Genomic DNA, 7,410 nt, shown 5'->3' on the forward strand with positions numbered 1-7,410 from the left:
AAGTAATAACAGACCACCCTGATTATTTGTATATGATACAAGATAAGAGGAAATGACCTTAATGAAAGAGAAAAGATGTGTTTTACATTTGGGTCAATGAAGAATAAACAAAAAGGGAAACAGCTGAAACTGGGTTACAAATCACAGCCCAGGTACTGTTGCTGGCACTGTGTGAGCTTTATCAGCAGGACGTGGTGCCTAGTTCAACAAGGGTTGATTGGCAAATGAGTAAATCTGCCATTTGAGAAAACTACCATCTGGTTGATGGACAACTCAAACAAGTAGTCTGCTTAATATTGGGGCTCTCATTACCCATAGGTGCTTTATGTACATGACCTAATTCTTATAACAACTCTGTAAGGGATTGATTGATCAAACTCACTTTACAGGGATGCAGCTGTATCTCATTTGAATCTCAAACCCACACCTACCAGGTAGGTGGGTAGAAATAGGAATTGTTTCCACTTTGCTTTTGAGGGAACTGAAGCCAACAGAAGTGATGTGACTTGCTAAATACTCTGCATCTGGAGTGCAATGCCCCTGTCCTTGCTGCAAATCCATATCTCCTATAGCTTTTACATCGTATCTTGGGATATTTACTTCATATCTTGTTTAGGGATCTTAGAAATCAGTTGCAATCTTAAGCAAATCAAATTAAACGCTACTGGCAGGATATAAGCATGGTAATTTATCAGCTGTTTCATAATGGAGACCAGAAATTTAAACGTCACTTTGGCATTTAGTTAAGATCTGTGCTCAGTATGGGAACAATTAGCTAACAGATTACAAATAAATTCTCTGATTACGCAGGGATGGGAGAGTAACTTGTTACAAAGATCACTCTTGGAGATGAGGGTGATCTGGCTTGAACATCTGTCATCAGATTGATTGCTGGGTTGATCCTGCATGGTGGGCTGAGCTCTATGACCTTCCCCTTTCACTGCTCCTTGAGCATCCTTCCTAAGTTTGCATGCTGGGTCTAAGGTCCCAATGAGTGGAAGACCTTTTTCTTATCGAGGGTATTCAAGTTCTTGGGAACAGAACACTCTCTGAAATCTGTTTGTAAGAACCAGTGTTATGGTTCTTTGACCTGTTTCTCTGAGTAGTGACTACAAGCTAATAGAATGAAGACTAGGTGGTAACCAAAACTCTCATATCTGGCGGTGGGAGTGTGAAAGGGCATGACCCCTCTGGAGAACTTTTTCTTACAAAGTTAAAAATGCACCCACTCTGTTATTCAGCAGTTTTACTCCTGGGCATCTTTCCAAGAGAAATGAAAACATGTTCACAAAAAGGATTGTAAAAGAACATTCTCAGCAATTCTATTCATAATAATCCCAAAACTGGGAGCAGCTCGAATGCCCACCAACAGGTGAATGGATAAGCAAATTTGTATTATATTAATACAAAAGAGCAATACTTGGCAGTAAAAAAAAGAATAAGCTACTCATTACAAGCAACAACATAAATGTATCTCAACAGCACTTTGTTGAGTAAAAGAAGCTATCCATCCATAAACAATCATTTAATTGATTCCAATAATTTAAAGTTCTAGAACAGGCAAAACTAAGCTACAGTGATAGAAATAAGAGCAGTGATCTCTGCTGTGGGTGAGAGGGCATTGACTGGAAAGAAACAAGGACATTTTCTGTGGTGATGAAAATGTTCAATATCTTGACACTGGCAGGGGTTACACCAGTTGTGTCAAAACCCATCACACTGTACACTTAAAACGAGTTTGTTTTATTGTGTGTAAACTATATTCTAATTTTTTAAAAAATGAAACCTAAGATTGTTTCAGCTACTGGGAGACCATAACTGTGTTCGGTTTCCACTCCTGCCTTCTCTTCCACTTCTTTTTTTTTATGCCTTAGGTCTTAAATCATCAAGAATCATACAGTCAATCCTTAGTAGAAATAATTGGGGGGGGGGGCTGGGACAATGGGGTCAGCTGTAGTCTCGTGGTTAAAGTGATAGTCAACCCATGATTCTAGGAAGTAGGTTCAGCAGCTTGTGGGTCTGATTTTTTTTACTGGAGTAGAGTTAATTTATAATGTTGTGTTGGTTTCAGGTGTGCAACAAAGTGATTCAGTTATATATATACATACACACACACACACACACACACACGTATATATTCTTTTTCAGATTCTTTTCCCTGATAAGTTATTACAAAATATTAAGTATAGTGCTATACAGTAGGTCCTTGTTGGTTATCTACTTTATACGTAGTAGTGTGTATATGTTAATCCCAAACTCCTAATTTATCCCTCCCCCGACTTTCCCCTTGGATAACCATAAGTTTGTTTTCTGTGTCTGTGAGTCTCTTTCTGTTTTGTAAATAAGTTCATTTGTATCATTTTTTTTGGCTTTACATATAAGGGATATCATGATATTTGTCTGGCTTACTTCACTTAGTATGATAATCTCAAGGTCCATCCATGTTGCTGCAAATAGCATTATTTCATTCTTTTTTATGGCTGAGTCGTATTCCATTGTATATATGTACCACATCGTCTTTATCCATTCAAAGATCAGATATTTCTGAAGCACAGCAAGTGATTGCTGCCACCTCCCAGCAAAATATAAGAACAACCAGGCAGCCCATTCAGGGAACCTGAATATGCCTGTCCTGAATATGCCTTGTTCAAGGAATGAGTCCTGAGCACGTGCTGAAGACTTTCAGGGAAGGAGAACCTACAAACTCAGTGTACGAAGGGGGAAGGAGAAGGGCAGATTCAGGCTGCTGCTTTCAGAGGCTCTAGGGACTCCTCTTACCCATAGTGACATAGCAGGCTAGTTAGTCCATTTGGACCTGGTGCAGCTCATTTGGCAACCAAAACGTCGGGCTCTAACGGGAGTCAGCGGTACTGTCTGTGGGCAAGGGGCTGGAGGGCTGATCAGAATCTTAGGACCAAATAAAGCTACCACCTCGTGAAGCCGGTTGTCCCAACATAACCCAGGGTGTTCACGTGGAGTTTGGCCCTAGATCTACTGAGGTCATTGCAGCTTCAGAAATGTGAACGTCAGTCAACAGTCCAGGAACCAAAGTTGTCCTGACCTTTGCATTAAATTGGCCGTGCTCTTCCGGTAAGACAGATGATGGAAAGGAGAGAGGAGGGAGACACTGGGTAGAGATGGGAAGGGATGATGCTGACTGCATTCTATACCTGCTTCTCCGTCTGAGATTGCAGATTTTAATATCAGTATCTGTTCTCTAATTCTACAACAAATACTAGTCATGGGCCTACTAGGCACCAGGGTCTGCTGGGCAGTGGGTTTCAAGAGTGGATACAACACAGTTCCTGGCCTCAAGGAACTGAAGGTCCTGCAAAAGCCACCACCATAATGGACCAACAGGAATACAGTGGGACGTGTTTCTCACACACACACACACTCACTGCCGGCTCTGCCTGACAGCACTGGGGGAGGCTTCATGGTTGGGAAGACACAGCAACTGAATCATAAGGACAAGTCAGGAGTGATAAGATTATTCCAGGAAGAAGGAACAGCAAGTACAGGCAGAGGCATGAAAACATCGTGTTTTGGTGCAAGCAGGGGCAAAGGTCAACCAGTGAGCTGGGAAGGCACAGATACTCCCTAGGAGTCCCTCATTAGCTGGCCCACTGGCTCTGGGTTCAGCAAGTCTGGGGCCTCAGCTGAATACCCTACCCCCGTCCATGTAGGAGCAGGACCTGTGGGCTGAATTTCAGACCCAAGGACTGGGTTTGAGGGCAGAAAATAGAGTTGAATTTATGCTGAAGGGCCAGCTGAAACAGCTGTATATTCAGGTCCCCCACTTCCTTGGTCACCCCAATCTCTTCCTCCTCTGGTCTCCTATAAGCTGCTCTCTGAAGTATGAATTAATAGTATAATAGTTAACAGTGTAGACTCTGGGGCCAGATTGCCTGCCTTTGAATCCTGACTCTGCTGGTAGCCATCTGTGTGATCTTGGACAAGTTGCTTTTCCTCTGTGTGCCTCAGTTTCCTTATCTGTAAAACGGGAATAAAGATGATCCCTACCTCATGAGTTAATATATGCAAAGCCCTTAGAACACTTTGGCATATAGTAAATGTCCTCTAAATGTTATTATTTATTGTTGAGGATAATACTGACTACCATTTATTGAGCACTTATTGCTACTGAGCACAGTGAGAGGCCCTTTACACACCTTATCACAGGGCAGCTGTAACACACCCTGGTGTCTGAGCAAAGCCATGTCATGAATGAGGTGTCTTTAGGGAGGACATTACTGATTTCTCTCCTGTGCCAACCGTCCCTCCCTTGTCACCTAACTCATATATAAGCTATGTTTGATCCTGGATCCACATAAACCTTCTGAAGAATACAAATTGTCCCCAAGATGCCAGTGGCTCTCATATCAATGGGCTGTTGGATCCCACATCATCTCCCATGTGGACAGCCATGCCGGTGACCCCAGACACCCAGCAGATTCTGGGATCCTGAACTCTTGTCTGTACCCAGTGCCCGACTTTCTCCATGATCTTGGTAAGGTTCATAGTCCCAGCTCTTGCTACCTAGCTCACCTCCATACCCAGAAGCTCCATCTGCTTCCAATCAGATCTGATCTAGGTAGCAAACTCAGCAGCGGGAGAGAGAATTTTCCTTCTTACTTCAGACCCTATAAAACAAGGACAAACAATACAGCCCCACGACAAAAGTCATTGGCCTATAACCACACTCTCCAGCAAGCCCTTCTTCGGGTCTTGTTCCCGTCCCTCCCTGTGACTCACTGCACAAGGGCTCCCACCGAGGGGGGCAGCCACACCGCTGGGCTCATAGCCTATAAGAGGCTCCGACGCTGCAGAAAGATGCAAACTGCCCCTCAGTTTGCCTTGGCGTCGCCCACGACTGGTTGGCTTCAGGCATCAACAATTCAAGGTTAATATTAACCTGACTGCAGCTCCAAAGGGTCAGGCACCCTGGTGGGCTTGAGCCCAGACCTCAAAGTCCCAGGTTTGTCCGACTTCTGGAATCAGCTCAAGCAGGACAGCTGGCTGAATGGCACAGCAGGGACCAGGAGGGCCTGGATGCCTCCCATCATGATGAATTGCGGGGGATGCCTTTCTGCTCGCCGAACTACGTTTGCTCTCTAAGAAACTGGGCCATGACCGCTCATGCATGACCCGTCATTGCTCTGCATCCCAGTTAAGCAGGCATATTGTTCAATAGGTACCCTGTGGCCACCTAAAAAACAAAACAAAACAAAAAAAACCCCCAACATCTCTTTACAACTTCATCTTGAAATGTGCTCCAAACCCACTGGCACTGCCCTGTCGAACCCAGTGTCAGATCCGAGGTTGGGCCCGTCATGAACACATTCTCTGGAATTCGAGGGATGTTACAAAAGCACCTCAAATAGCTCTGCTTGTGCTCCTCTGTGCCCCCATGGGGATTAACTCACTTAGGCTACAGCAGTGAAGGCTGACATTAAAGAAGAGAAAATGTTCCTTAGCCCAGTGAGTTCCTTAGCTTAGCTCAAAAGGTCCCCAGGACTTCATATTAGATTCAAACTTGAGAACCTAGTTTGAACTTGATTCAAACTGTGAATCTAGCTATGAGAGCGATAGGAGAACCTCCACTGTTCTACCTACTACCAGAACCTTATAAATATTAACTCATTTACGTCTCATTAAAGTGTAGGGGATGTTGTGAGGAAACTGAGGCACGGAGAAATTAAGTAACTTGTGGATGTTGGTAAGCGGCTGCAGGTTGGCGCTCAGGCACGAAGCTCCAGCGTCTGCGTTCCTGCCCGAAACACTGTAATGTCTCCGGGAAGGAAGGGACGCTGTCCAGGATTGGAAAATGGCAATGGAAAGTCTGGATCAGAGGACAGTGAGAAGGCCAGGTGATGTGAAAGCTGACTGTGGGCATGGCCTGGAGGCTGATGGTGTGGGCCTGAAAACCACTGTGGAAAAGGAATTTCCAGATCCCAGAGTCTGGCCACTTTGCAAGGCATTTCTGGGGTCATACTGCCATCTAGTGGTAAGACGACAGGTAGCAATTGCCCTCCGAGCAAACGCAGAATGAGCCTTGAGCAGGGAAGGTATGACAAATCACCAGGAAAAGTTATTTTTCACTCCAACTACAGATTCTAAAAGACGGTCAAATCCCACTGCCGTGATCCTTGAAATAGCCTAGAGTTTTCACATGCCACTGAATGGTGGCTACAAGATAGATTCAAATCCCAACTCTGTGCGCCCGGAGATGACTCCTAACTCAGGAAAGCCTGTGAGATGACATTCCAAAAAGTGCTCCTCCCATCTTCTTTCATGTAAATAATTACAGGTTTCTTCCTCCTGAGGTCCTGAAAGAAGTTCCCTGTGGGGCAAAGTCCTTGGAGGGTGATCCAAGCCCGACTTTGTTGATGTGAACTTGTACTTTAAAAGTCATCCTCTGTCAATCATTTCAGGCGCTGGGACACGCTAGTGAGCAATTATTTGTCTATACCAAGAGAAGAACCAATAGCCACGCTCAAGAGTTGAATTGAGCTCAATAGTCTGGGCTTTCACAGTGGAGGAGGGAGGGTTCTGTCTATGCTTGTCTTCACTGAGGACCAGTGGAAAGCTAATGGGTTGAAAAGGCAGTACGCGTCCCGTGGGCTGGGCGTTGCTGAGCCGTAGCTCCTTTAAAAAGTAAGGTCAGGGCTTCCCTGGTGGCGCAGTGGTTGAGAGTCCGCCTGCCGATGCAGGGGACGCGGGTTCGTGCCCCCGTCCGGGAAGATCCCACATGCCACGGAGCAGCTGGTCGCGTGAGCCATGGCCACTGAGCCTGCGCATTCGGAGCCTGTGCTGCGCAACGGGAGAGGCCACGACAGTGAGAGGCCCGCGTACCGCAAAAAAAAAAAAAAGTAAGGTCAGCTTGCCCTCGTGGAGTATGTTAGATGTGCTCACAGAGGGAGCTGGGCTCTGGATAAAGTCTTGTGTTCCTTTCCTCCTTGGGCACCTCAGGACACTAAGCCAATGAAAGGGCAAGTTGCCATACCAGTGACGGAAAAAAAAAAAAAAACCCAACTCTGCTCATTACTGATGAAATCTTGGGCAAGTTAATTTTCATTTTCTCTTCTGAAAAATGGGGAAAATAATATCTACCCGTATGGTTGCTGTGAAGATCAAGTGAAATAATGCATGCAACGTGTCAGGCCTATTGTCAGCACTTAATAGCCGTTTGTTATTGCAGTATGAGGACGTGGCCAGGCTGGCACAGAAGCACAGAGGGGAGGACCCAGACGAATTGGACATTAATTAGTGACCTTTAGCGAACCCCACAGGACTGCCCTTAGGGAATTCTTTTTTTTCACATGTACTCTTGTGTTGGCTTCTGCCTGATTACGGAGTCATTTTTCCACTCAAAAATATTAGTGGTTCTCCCTGCCTCTCATATTCCTC

This window comes from Stenella coeruleoalba, assembly GCF_951394435.1.
Source record: "Stenella coeruleoalba genome assembly, chromosome: 1".
Taxonomy (NCBI): Eukaryota; Metazoa; Chordata; class Mammalia; order Artiodactyla; family Delphinidae; genus Stenella; species Stenella coeruleoalba.